General features: G+C 39.7%; 1 long non-coding RNA gene across 1 annotated transcript; it reads left to right on the top strand.

Moving 5' to 3' along the window:
• Window positions 1–1,817: 1,817 nt before the first annotated feature.
• Window positions 1,818–10,157, top strand: LOC148360577 (uncharacterized). Its single transcript, XR_015851076.1, has 3 exons — window positions 1,818–1,959; window positions 2,036–2,148; window positions 10,067–10,157. It is a non-coding gene; the product is annotated as an uncharacterized LOC148360577 (long non-coding RNA).
• Window positions 10,158–14,333: the final 4,176 nt, after the last annotated feature.

The following is a 14,333-nucleotide window of genomic DNA, read 5'->3' as shown; positions in this document are numbered from 1 at the left end:
AAAGTTTCAATATTACGACACTAACTGAACAAAAAACAACCAGCCCAGGAAAAAAAAACATGAAAGGAAAACAACATGGGAAATGTAGGAAAAAACACTATCTTTAACTGAACAAAACATGAAAGTAAAACTACACAGGACATCCACTCACACATTGATTGACAATATCGGTAGTACCATGACGGCAAGACCACAAAATTTTACCAGACAAAAGGTAAAAAGAGAAGGACAGAAGGAGGTAAGGAATAAAGAAGAGAATGATAAAAAGAGGAAGGAGGAAGAAATGAAGGACAGGAAGGAAAAAAACAAATGAAGGAAGAAGGGAGTCAAGAGGCTAATGTGGGAAGGAAAGAGGGTCCGAAAGAGGAAGGGAAGGATGGAAAGGAAGTACCACAGGAAATAAGGAAGGGCGAAAGGAAGAATCCGTAAAAGAAAGTATTGATGGACGGAAGGAAGGAGGGGAGAAAGTCATTCACAGGAAGAAGGAATTCAGAGTGTGAGATGGGGAAGAGAAAACAAGAAGGAAGGAAAGAATAAGAGAAACGGAAGTAATGTGGGAAGGAAAGCGTAAGAAAGAAGAAAATCAGGATGGGAGGAGAGAAGGAAGGATTAAAGAAAGAAGGCGGGAGGCAGGGAAGATAATGAAAGGAGGGAGGAAGGAAGGGATGGTCAGATGAAAAAAGGAAGTCAGGGTGGGGGAAGGGAGAACGACAGACAGAGAAGCAAGTGGAAGAAGGAGACATGGGTAATGTGGGAAGGAAAGAGGGTCAGAAAGAGGAGGGTAATTTTGGACTATACAAATAAATATGACTTGACTGAAAGGAGGGAAGGAAGTACAGGAGGAACATGGGAAGGAGGAAAAGAAGAAAGCAGAAGGTAGGGAAGGTAAAGAAAGGAGGAGAGGAAGGAGGGAGAAAGTGAAGGTCAGAAAGAAGGAAGGAAGTCAGTGTGGGAAGGATAGAAGGAAGAAGGGAGGGACAGAAAGAACAAAGGAGTGGATGAAGAAGAAGGGGTGTAATGTGGGAAAAAAACAAAGGGAGGATTGAAAGAGGTACGGAACACAAAACTCGGAATTGATTCAAATATGTCCAGTTAAATTCCACCAACCACAGCCTGCACGTGCGGAGTTTGCATGTTCTCCCTGTACCTGCGTGGGTTTCCTTTCGTGCATGTCATGTTAATTGGCTCGTCCAAAATTGTCCCTAGGTGTTGTTAGGTTTTAAATATTAAAATGTATCGTTTACCAAATTGTTCGAATTAGTTATCTACTCCATTAACCAAACACAACCTACTTTCACCCAACAATGCACGCTCGTTTCTTGAGGGAAAAGATGAACAAGAATAGCCGACATTTTCACACGGGGGCAGATTTAATTTCATTAGCAATTTAACTAAGAGTACTCCATCAAAAATGGCTGAATTAGTCGAAATAGTGTCGTCGGAGTCTCTGGCAAGCCTTCTCTGAAGTCCTCTAGCTATTTTCTCTCGGCCCACGCCTTTCCGCAAGATGGTGTGCCGACTCCTCCCATGGGCGTGCCAATGAAGCCCAACCTGGACGTCGCGATGTCTGGAAAACTCAAAAACAACACCGAGCGTTTCTACGTCATCAGGGCCTTGTTCTCAAAACATCGCCTGCCATCCTCCGTCAGTCATCAAAAATCAAAATTTCTTAGTCAAAATATTCTGCATTTGGAACGGCGTGATCTGTCATTGAACTATAGCCTACTCTTCATTGCACTCAATAAATGTAACTTGTATTCAATCGTATAAAATCCTTTATAGTCAAATGTATAAAATCCTTCAGTGTGAATGATCGAGTGACTGGCTGGCAACCAGTTGAGGGTGTCCCTTGCCGAATATGACTGGGATGGGCTTCGGCACCCCCGCGACCCTACTGTAGATAAGCGGCGCAAAACTTGGATAGGTGGATGATCCCTGCAGTTTGGATTGACAAATTTGGCAAGTCTGACTGTGTTAAAACATTTCAAGCTTGCTCATTTCACTCTTATCAAGCAACCTCGTTTTTGTTCCGCAGAAGAATTCATCTCCGTCGCAGTCAAATCAAAGTCAACCGTGCGCTGTGGTGGCGGCGCTCCGGGCGCCAGCATATCATCATCAACCGAGAGGAAAAACACGAGTGGGACAAAAGTAGGAGGCGGCGAGCGTGCCTTCGTGCCTTCGTGTGTATGCAGATGGGAATTAACGGTCCCAGTAAACACCTGGGGCCAGAGGGGAAATGAGACTCGCATTCTCCTTGTGCAAAAAAAAAAGTGTTCTCCTTTGCAAGAGAAAGGAGCGAGGTAGATCCTCCATCGCAAGTGGGATCTTCGTACGGAAAGAGGCTTTTCATTTCAAACCGCCGCAAAGACGCCGATTCCCTAACCGTTATTGACGGAAAACGGCGCAGCTGAAGAGAGCCTCGGATGCAAAGGAGTCGATTTCTCTTTCATTCCCATGCGCGCCTTTCCAGCTGGGAGCTCAATCGGGAAGAGGGCGGCATACGTTTGAAGGGCTTTGATTTGAGGAGTTACCATATCTCCAGTTCCAAGAGAGAGAAGACGCATTTGTAGGTGTTTCCATTGAAGCGTGATTTGCTTCTTGTCTCACAAGAACTGGTAACAGCTGGGATAAGACCGAGTTCAAAATGTAGAGGATCGAGGTGGCCACGAATGTGAAGATGTTGGAGGTGGCCAGGAAGGAAAGAAGGCACAAAGGAAAAAGAAACGAAAGAGAGATGGAAAAATAATATAAGGAACGAAGGAAGGAAAAAACAGAAATCAAAGAAGAAAGTAAGGAAAGTGAAAACAAACGAATCAAAAGAAGGAAGGAAGGAAGAAAATAATCAAAATGGGGAGGGAAGGAAATAATAAACAAAGGTATGAAGAAACAAAATAAAAGAAGGAACTAAGGAACAGAAAAACAATTACAAAAAAGAAGGATGGAAGTAAAAAAGGAGATTAAAAAAGGGAAAAAATGAAAGAAAGAATGTAAGTATAAAAAAAGAAGAAAGGGAGGAAGAAGGGAACAAACAACCAAAGGGAAAAAAAGAAGAAAGGAAGGAACACATAAAAGAAAATAGAAGCAGAAGAAAGGAAGGAACAAAGAAAAAATGAAACAACAAAGGAAAAAGAAAAGAAAGATGGTAGGAAGACACAGAGAAAAAAAAAGAGGGAAGGGGAAAAGAAAAAAAATAATACAAGGAACAAAGGGCAAAACAGAAATCAAAGAAGAAAGTAAGGAAAGTAAAACAAACAAATGAATCAAAAGAAGGAAGGATGGAAGAAAATAATCAAAAAGGGGAGGGAAGGTAAGAATAAACAAAGGTATGAAGAAACAAAATAAAAGAAGGAACTAAGGAACAGAAAAACAATTACAAAAAAAGAAGGATGGAAGTAAAAAAGGAGATTAAAAAAGGGAAAACATGAAAAAAAGATTTCAAGTATAAAAGAAAAAAAGAAGAAAGGAAGGATGAAGGGAACAAACAACCAAAGGGAAAAAAAGAAGAAAGGAAGGAACACATAACAGAAAATGGAAGCGGAAGAAAGGAAGGAACAAAGAAAAAAATGAAACAACAAAGGAAAAAGAAAAGAAAGATGGTAGGAAGGCACAGAGAAAAAAAACAGGGAAAGGACAAAGAGGGAAAGGACAAAGTAAAAATAATATAAGGAACAAAGGGGAAAACAGAAATCAAAGAAGAAAGTAAGGAAAGTAAAAACAAACGTTAAATGAATCAATAGAAGGAAGGAAGGAAGAAAATAATCAAAATGGGGAGGGAAGGAAAGAATAAACAAAGGTATGAAGAAACAAAATAAAAGAAGGAACTAAGGAACAGAAAAACAATTACAAAAAAGAAGGATGGAAGTAAAAAAGGGAAAAAATGAAAGAAAGAATTTAATTATAAAAGAAAAAAAGAAGAGAGGGAGAAGGAAGGGAACAAACAGCCAAAGGGAAAAAATAAAGAAGAAAGGAAGGAGCACATAAAAGAAAATGAAAGCCAGGAGAGAAAGCTTACCACGTGTTGTGAGTCATCATTTTATTCATATTCAGTTTATTTAGTCTTTTATTAGCATATTTGGTATTGGAGTAATCCAAAAGTCATTGAAAGTAATCCAGTTAAAGTAACCCTACCCAACCCTGCCCAGTTGAGACGGCATCTCGCTCTGGTCTCTGAGATCCGGTTGGCGCCCTGCACGACACGCAGGCCATCTGGGTCGCTTAGCATCCAGGAGAGGCTTCGGACTGTCTGCCCCACTCTTCATTCTGCTCTGTTTCCCTGAAACCCCCCCACTCTCTTGATGACATAAGACAAGGGAAACGTACCCTCACCACAGTTCTCCACACATTGTACGACCTGCATGGTGATTTGGTGCGAGGGGCTGAAGATTTGAGTGCAAATCAATTGGGAATGACAGAAACTCCTCAAGGAGGCTCGGAGACCCCGACCTGACAGATGGGGGCGACCTCGAGTATATGAGCAAGAGCACATCTTCATGACCTCGGGGACAGAAAGTGGGGGGGACCAGTGGATTAAAGAGAGAAAAAAAAGAAAGACAATTAGAGAGAGGGGGAGGAATAAATGAGAAAAAAATGAAACCATGAAAGAAAGAAAAATATAGAGAAAAGAGATGGAAAGAAAAAGAGGAGAGAGAAAAAAACAAAATGAGACAGAGAAAGAGAGGGAAAGCGAATATCAAGAAAGAGAAAGGAAAAAAGAGAAGGAAAAGAAAGAGACAGAGAGAGAGAAAGAAAGACATATAGAAGGAGGAACAGAGAAAAGAGAAGGAAAAAAGAGACAATTAGAGAGAGAATGAAAAAAAAGGGAGAGAGAAAGAGAGAGAAAGCAATACAAAGAAAGAAAGAGAAAGGAAAAAAATAGACACAGAGAGAGAAAGACATATAGATGGAGGAACAGAGAAGAGAGAAGAAAATAAAGAGACAATGAGAGAGAAAGAGAGAGAGAATGAAAAAAGGGAGAAAAAAGACAGAGAGAAAAGGAGGAAAAAAGACATATTTAAAAAAAAGAAAAAGAGAAGAAAAGAGAGAATAAAAGAGATAGAAATGGAGACAGAGGAAAGCAAGAAAACGAGAAAGAGGGAAAGATCGAGAAAAATACAGCTAACAGTTAAATTGTGGGTGAAATCGTCAATAAATCTTCTTTATTGAAGATTGCAGCTTTATTTTTCTCTTGAGCATCTCAAGCTTGACACCTTTGCCTGAAAAACTTAATGTGTTTATTCGGCGACCTCTAGTGGTGTCAACTTATGTCATTCTTTTTTCAAAAAAATATTGATTTAGATACATGTACTGTCTCATAAACATGATTTTTATGAAAGAAAAGTTGTTTCGAAAATTTGTAATTACATCAAACAACTCGAAGTAGATCACGTTTGGCTGCCATCTTGTTACTACGGACGCCTGAAAACCCATTTTGCTAAGTTAGTTTGTACCGGTGATGCTTTTATCATATAACAGCCACTTACTACACACAGCTGTCCCATCATTCATGCAGCCCCACTTTTTTCACTAGTTTCATTCTCTAGTCACTCATGTTAGCCACTTGACTGGAGGTTGTCGCTCGCCACTAGCCGCTATTGTTATTCGTAGTAGTTTTTGTGTCATCCTACAATCCACAGCCGGTCATGCAAGGAAATATTGCAGAGTAGTGCAAGAGAATATCACTGAGTTAAATGATTCAGGCATCCCCACTTTTTCCATTGTTTCCTTCTCTAGCCACTTGAATGCAGGATTTGGCTCACTGCTGGCCGCTATTGTTATTCTTTGCAGTGTCTGCTTCATCTTTGTGTCAACCTTTAGGTTGTGCAAGGAAATATTGCAGAGTTCTGTGATTCAGGCCTCTTTTCTTCTCTAGACATTCATGTTAACCACTTTGCTGTTAGCGTCGCTAGCTATGGCTCACCGTTAGCCACGATTTTTATCATTAGCTCCTCAGTGTGTGATTAAAGCTTGCTTCTTATTCAGTGTCACTCACCCTCAACAGCTGAACATGCCAAGCAAACATTGCCTAGTTCGGTGAGTCAGGCATCTGGTGCGTGTTCTCTTCCATGTTTCCACTGTTTCCTTCTCTAGCCACTCATGTTAGCACTTGAATACAAGATTTGGCTCTCTGCTGGCTGCTATTGTTTTTCTTGGCAGCGTCTGCTTCATCTTTCAATGTCAACCTTTTGGTAATGCAAGGAAATAGTGGAGAGGTCCGTGATTCAGGCCTCTTTCCTTATAGTTTTCTTCTCTAGCCATTCATGTTAGCCACTTGGCTGTTGCTAGCTATGGCTCACTGTTAGCCATTGTTTTTATCATTAGCTCCTCAGTGTGTGATTAAAGCTTGCTTCTTCAGTGTTTCCCACTTTCAACAGCTGAACATGCCAAGCAAACTTTGCCTAGTTTGGTGAGTCAGGCATCTGGTGCGTGTTATCTTCCATTTTTCCACTGTTTCCTTCTCCAGCGACTCATGTTCCTGAATTATGTGACGGCTGAGAAAGTCGATCTTTTACTGGTGCTTCTCCTACTAGCCGCTTACACCAGCTTTGACCAACTCCAAATATTGTGGTCTTCTTCTGGCTTCCCTAGTTTGTATTCTTGGAATGCATACGCTTAATCTCCGACCTCGAGTGTTGAATTATTACACGTTGTCACTTTAAAAACGCATCTCGACATTTCAAAGTCCATCATTACGGGTATTATTTCTCCGTTCTCTGTTTTTCCTCCACTCACTTGGACGTTGGCGCCTGCCTAATGCCATCTTTTGTGCCGACGCCACGAAAACACTCCGGAGGGCCGCGGTGCCGGCATGAATAACGAGCACAATTAATACAATTACAAAGTGGGAAGCTGCAACTTGTAATTCCCATGCCCTTTAAACCTGTTGTAAATTTCAGCGGCCGTCGCTTTTGCATTGATTCATAAACAGTGGAGCCACAGAAATGTCAACGCGAATGCCAGATTTAATTTGTAACGGCTTTATTAATTAGAATGTTTGTGCCAGGTACACATTACCGAATTCGAAACAAAGTGTAGGGAAAGTTTGCTGTTCACAAAAAACCTTTTACCGTAAATTCCAGACTATAGAACGCACCTGATTATAAGCCGCACCCACCACATTTTAAGAGGAAAACCGATTTTGTACATACACAAGCCGCACCTGTATATAAGCCGCATGCACCCACATTTACACATGTAACACAGACACAAAATTGACCCAAACCCGACTTCAAGCCCCGCGATTGAAACTAAATATCCTTCATTAAAGTCCACAGTCCAAAAATCACAGCCGGCAAAATGAACGGAAAATGATACCGGTACTTAAGGTTTGATGCAGACCTGCAGAGTCCACGTTTTGTTGAAAGTAACCCAAGAAAAAAGTGTATATTTCCAAAGGTAAGGGTGGGAAAAATATATCAGATGAACACATTTATTCACGCAACTCTTTTTTTCTTTAACCAACTTTTTACCCCCTCTTCTTTCCTTGTCTGTCCCTCACCTTTAGCAGTCCCCACTTAAACTCGCCACCCCGCGTTTGTTCCGCCCCTCATTTTTCGTTCATCCGTGCAAAACATATCAGAATAAGTGTCTAAAATAAATACAAATAAATACATTACAAAAATATACAGTTGCAAATACATATTATACATGGGTTACACATATTTACAAAGAAAGACGCTACACTGAGAGAGTTTTCAAAGCTTTATTAATAATAGTAATAATATAGCTTTGACAGGGCAGTCAGCAACACTCGAGTGCTGCTGGCGGCCATTAGAAAAATGACATCAATTGGCCGCATCACTGAATAAGCCGCAGGGTTGAAAGTTAGGGAAAAAAGTAGCAGCTTATAGTCCGGAATTTACGGTATGTATTTTTCAAACACGAGTTGTAGACGTCTTTTTGTTGTTGAATTTTGGGAACAAATATGTTTCCGAAAATTCTTAAATCTCAAAATAAATATGGAATATTGCCTTGTTTTAGCCCAATCATCCATTAATTAATTGCACCGCTTATCCTCAGTAGGGCCGCGAGGGTGCTGGAGCCCATCCCAGCTATCTTCGGGCAGTGGGCAGGGGACACCCTGTACTGAATTCACCTGCTCGTTCACACCTAGGGACAATTCGGACCGGCCAATTAACCTTTTATGCACGTTTTTGGAAAGTGGGAGGAAACCGGAGTGCGCGGGGAAAACATGCAAACTCCACACAGGTTTTGAACCCATGACCTCAGAACTGTGGACCAAATCAAATGCCAAAATATCCTTTGTTGTGTGGATTTAGTCTAAATGTTTCATCCTTGATTTCTTCCTTAAATCAATCATTACTTAAATAATTTCTTCCTTCCTTCCTTTGTTCCTTGAATCGTTACTTCCTTGAATCGATCATTCCTAGCTTTAATGTTACTTCATTTTTATTTTATTTCTTCCATTGATAAAATCGTTCCACCATTACTTACATTTTTACTTCAAAGAATCCATTAGTCTTTTGTTCCTTCTTTGGTTCATTCCTTCTTTCAATCGTTCGTTCTTTAATTCAAAAGTTCCTTCCATTGTTCTAACATTCTTTCCTTCTTCCTTGTTTTCTTCTCTCCTTGCTTTCTTCTTTCCTTGCTTCTCCCTTCCATTGTTGCTTCCTTCCTTTATTACTTCTTTTTTATTCCTTCCCATCTTCCTTCCTTCCTTTCCAAATTATTTCCTTTCTTCCTTCTCTCCTTCCTTTATTGCTTCCTTGCTTCCCTCAAGCGTTCCTTTCATCCTTTAAATGTTGTTTCCTTCATTCCTTTCTATCCTTTGTTCCTTGATTTCCTTTTTTGCTCAGACCTTCCTTCCTTCATTCCCTCCTTCAATCTTTCCATTCTTCCTTCCTTCGTTCCCTGCTTCCTCCTACAGTTCTTCCTTCAGTCCTTCCTTCTTTTTTTACTTCCTTCCTCCCTTCAAGCGTTCTTCAATCATCCCTTCCATCCTTAAAAGGTTGGTTCCTCAGTTCCTTTCCTCCTTTGTACCTTGATCTCATCTTTTGGTCATCCTTCATTTCTTCCTTCCTCCACTCCTTCCTTCCTCCACTTTGTCCGTCCTCACTCCTTCAATCCTTCCTTCCCTCCTTCAATTTTCCATCCCTCCTACCTTTACTCTTTCCATCCTTCCTTCCTTCACTCTTTCCTTCCTTCACTCCTTCATGTGTTGTCTTGCTTCCTTCCTTCTGTTTTACCTTACTTCCTTTCTTCCTTCACTCTTTTACTCCTTTACTTGTTTACCCATTTGCTTCTTTCTTCATTTGTTCTTTCCTACCTTAGTTCCATTCTCATTTACATCCTTCCATTATCCACCCTACTCCCCTCTGTCTGCCTATTTCCTTCCCTTTGAGACTCTTTGTGATTAAGGGCTATACAAATAAACATGACTTGACTTGACATTCATCTGTCTGTCCGTCCTCCCTCTCTTACTTACTTCACTCTTTCCACCCTCACTCTCCCTCCTCTCTTCCTTCTTCTCTCCAACGACCTCCTTCCTTCCCCACTATGCATTTTCGTAGCGCTTACGAAGTCATTAAAACGGCCGTGAAGCCAAGCGGAGTCGCCAGGAGGCAAGGCCAGGCGTCGCCCCCGTCGCCCCGTTCTGACTTATGGCTTATTTTTCCATGTTATATTGCTTTATTGGGTCAGCGCTGCCGTTATGATAGCGGGCTCGATGAAGCAGAACGCGAAGGAACCGAACGCGGAGGGAAGCCGCCGCTCACTTACGAAACAGTATTCGACGGAGTCCTCGTTACAAACAAGATCACGGAACGTTGAGTGAAATCCTTACAGAAGTGCTTTCAAAGGTTGCTGTCGTTTCATAGCAGACAATGCTAATTAGAAGACTTTTGAATAATCAATTAACCCACCGGGGCGAATATATTCATCACATCACCGCTACACCCCCCGACACGCTCGCGTTTTATCGTCAAAGTTCATGCATTATTAATCGCGAAAATAGGAAACAAATGAAAAATGCCCTCTAGCCATGTTAACATCTGGCATCCGTTTTTTGAAATGGATCGCTAACTGCGTTTCTGTTTTCATCTTCTTCCAGTTTGACCTTGCTTGGTTGACCTTGAACCTCTCACCCATTGATTTGGAGGATTCACAACAAGACAAAACAACCCTCGTCATTGCATTCAAGCGCCGGAAATCAGATAATGCTTGTGAAAATAAGGCAAGAAAAATGCTTTTTTTTTTTGAGGAGATCTGGTTGTGTCAGTGTGTCTCGACCGGGCCTTGTCTCCATGCCAACGATACACAGACATTGAAAATTAGGGAAATGCATTAGAAAAAAGGCATAAACCTTAAAAACTATGTATATATATATATATATATATATATATATCCCTCAATTATAAGCACTGCTTATCTTCAGTAGGGTCGCGGGGGTGGTGGAGCCCATCCCAGCTATCTTTGGGCAGTGGGCAGGGGAACCTATTAACTAGTTGCCAGCCAGTCTCAGGACACACAGGGACAGACAATTCGCTCGCTCATTCACACCTAGGGACAATTTGGACCGGCCAATTAATGTGGGAGGAAACCCACGCAAGCACGGGGAGAAAATGCAAACTCCACACAGGAAGGTTCGATCTTATGACTTCAAAACCGTGGTGCACACACGCTAATCACTGTGCCGCTGTGCTGCCTATGTATACAATAAAAAAAGAGGAAATTGGTCACTGAATTGTTGAAAATTATTGTCTTTTATTGTTTTTATTTACTTTTTTTGAGGGGGGGTACTTATTGCTTTTCTCTTATTACTGTCAAGCACTTTGGTACACCAAAGGGATTGTTGTAGTATAAATGGAGTACATTTACATTTTAAAATATTTATATATATTTTTTTAATTCAAACAATAAAAACGAATTTATTAAATTAAATGTGAATTAATTATAAGAAAAAAATGTAAATGTAAAAATAATTTGGCTCCCAAAACATTTTTAAATAAAAATAAAAAGCATAAAAAACAAAGTAAAAATAAAACAAATGTTTAATAAAAAAACAAATACTAAATGTTTCATAAAAATTAAAAATGATAGAAAAAAAATATTTGATAAAGTGCGCACCAAAAAAAAATCAAAAAAGAAGAAAGCATAAAAAAAACAAAACAAATACAAAACAAATAAAAGTCAAATTAAAAAAGCATTACAAAATGAAAAATAATAGAAAACAATTGCATATTAAGAATGATTTTCAAATGGTCACTGTAATTGTTTACATTTTTTCAGAATGAAAAAAGGCACAAATAGTGAGATGAAATATAAGAATTATAAAGAGAAAAGCATAATAAAAATAATAAATGAGTATAAAATAAAAAACGTGTAACTATTTTATGAGAAAAAGGAAAAACCAAAGAAGAAAAAATTCCAAAGTTAAAAATGCAAATAATAAATACAAGAATTAGAAAAACATTACAAATATAATGAAAAACAATAAAAAGGAAATACATAATTAAAAGCAAAATTGTGCGAAAAAAAATTAAAAAAAATCAAATTTAAAAAAATACAAAATTAAATAAAAATAACCAATAATTAAAAATAATATAAAAACACGTACAAATATATTAGATCTAAAAACACAGCATGTGAACTAATAGACCCAAATCTCTCCTTATCTATTTTTGTTTCTGAAAATAACTATCATGCTTCTGTTTGTGTGTCCTCTATTTTCTCATCACCGTTTCCAGCAAAGAACAGCATCTCTCCCGATTCCGGGCGTGACCCCGCCACATCGCCGTGTGATGCTCATTTCCCGACAGAGGAGAGCAAACATACCTTGGGAAGGAACGCCTTCCTTTCCTCCTTCTTGCCGTCTCCTCTCCAGAAGCGTAAGTAACCCTTTTAACCGGCCCAGCCCGTGTAGGCGCTCACATCACACGCCGCCAGACGCTTTTTTTGTGGCGTCTTATCTTGCTCTTGAACGCACCGCGGGAGGCCACTGCTGGCTTAAGCAATATGCGCTCATCAAGCGGGTCACAACTAAAAAGGGATCCGCGGGAAAAAAGTGGCCACATATTACATTCTCATACCTGTCAAGCTCCAGAGCTCCATGCCCTTACAAACTGTCATATTTTCCTTAAAAAAATACAAAATAATCTTACACCATATTTTTATTATTTATGTAGTTTAACATGTTATATTGTACATGTGTTTCGTTAAATCTTATATATTGTTCATTAACATTTTGTTGTGAGATACTAAGTTGCTCGACATGAATGAGGTTTATTATAAAATAGGTTAAAAATGAAGTCGCTTGGACGTTCACTGTCGAAGGAAAAAACTCATGCAAATTTAATTAAGTTATTCAAATTATGAATTCATTTTCTGCATCAAATTATTGTTGGTAATATACTGATTAAAGGGATAACCACAAAGCTGTCCTTTTTCGTTCTCTCCTTTTATACTTCCTTCTTTTCCTAACTTCTTTATACAACATAATCATTTGTAATATAATGCATCAAAGCGGGTGAGCCGTTGGAGAGCCGGCTCTCTTTGATGAGTTGAGCCGCAAAAGCCGGTTCTCTAAAAAAGCCGGTTCACTACATCAAAACGCTCGCTTCGTTTGCAACGAAAAAAACAATACCGAGATAGAGGCTACCGCGGCGAACTCGTTTGATTTGATTGATTTGCCGTTTGGTGATAGTCGGTGTATACCGAATGGTACCCATCATCGATAAATTTGCGTTTTTCCCTACAGATTTCCTTGTACGTCGTACACGTCTTAAAATTCATAATAAACGTACTTTGTACGGCAAAAACGTACAGGTTGACAGGTATGCATTCTGCACTAAAAAAAAGCTACCTTCGTGGACGATTTTGCCCATGTTAAGGATGATTTTCCTTATTTACTAGTTTAAAAAAAAAACTTAAACTGGGGTCTCGAACTCGCTGCCCGGGGACCTATTGTTGCCCGCAGTATGGCAGTTGGAGGCTCCTGCTATAGGTTTAAAGGGACAGCGTCTATTATTCAAAGCCTCCCTTCGCCTTAGGCTTCCTTCTCTTACACACTATCAAACTCCACTACCAAAGCACTCAGTCCTGCTGCAGCGTGAGCCACCAAAGCAGTGTTTATTCTAATTACAGTACCTTTATTTTAAGGAGTGTTTTTTTCAGTGTATTTTTCACTTATAGTTATTATATACAGTGGAACCTCGGTTCTCGACCATAATCCGTTCCAGAACCCTGTTCGAAAACCGATTTGTTCGATCACCGAAAATCGTTTTTCCCATTAAAAGTAATGTAAAATCGTTTTAATCCGTTCCAACACCCTGAATGTTTACCATGAACGTAAACATGAAGCTAACCCAGGCTAATCGTACGTACGCTAACATGAACGTTTAAAAATAAAAAAAGGATTATGAATAGGATTTCTTACCTTTGTGGTGGACGGTAGGGAGAGAAAAATCCTCAAAAGTTTTTCAACCTCTTCCAAAACTTGCGGCAGTTGCTTGCTTATAGCGCTAACTTTCTTAGCCGCATCACTCTATTTCACAGCCTCCTTATTCTTTACTATCGTACTGATGGTAGATTTAGCCATGCTGTATTCACTAGCAAGATCGGAAATTCGAACACCTCTTTCATATTTAGCTATTATGTCTTTCTTAAAGGCAATAGTTTTACAAATAACTCTTTTTTCACCTGTCCTGCTTGCACCGACCTTCTTCGGAGGCATAATTAGGGGCTAAAACACCCGTACGCCGTTCAGCATCGCACCCTAGCGTACCGGCGTTCGAACTCCGATTTTTTGGACCTAAAAGCGAAGCAAAAATTTCTCAAAATTTTTGGTCGGACTCCGATTTGTCCGAACTGAGAGGCGTTCGAAAACCGAGGTTCCACTGTACCTCTGTTTAACATACTATATCTTCACTATATATCAACTTGTTTTTTGTAGTAGAATCAGAAAAACAATATTTTGATATTTGCCCAAAACATCTTGAGCCAAAGTCAATATTTTTTTTCTGCTGGCAAAATTAAAACTAAACTCGAAAACACGTCGTCCTCTCTTACTACGCGTTAAACGGATGCATCAGGATGCGGTGTTGTGCGAAGGCTGCTTTTTTTCCTAGGTTTTCGCCACACAGATTGCGAATCACTCTTGCGCGGAGAAAAGTTATTGCGGCGAAAGGTTGGACAAAATTCTTATCTGGGTCAATTTTCTGCGGTGCTGATGGAAAAAGAGAGGTAAAGTCAAGCGTTAGCAACCGATGAGAGTTTTAAAAACATCGTCAGGCAATATGTGGGGGGAAATTATATTTATGTTAGACACAGTTTAGAATTGCACTTTGTTATGCGACTGATTATAGACAACCTCTCTGGTG

The sequence above is a fragment of the Urocampus carinirostris genome, chromosome 8, assembly GCF_059441175.1.
Source record: "Urocampus carinirostris isolate Australia breed hairy pipefish chromosome 8, RoL_Ucar_1.0, whole genome shotgun sequence".
Lineage (NCBI taxonomy): Eukaryota > Metazoa > Chordata > Actinopteri > Syngnathiformes > Syngnathidae > Urocampus > Urocampus carinirostris.
This window is presented reverse-complemented; position numbering and strand designations above follow the sequence as displayed.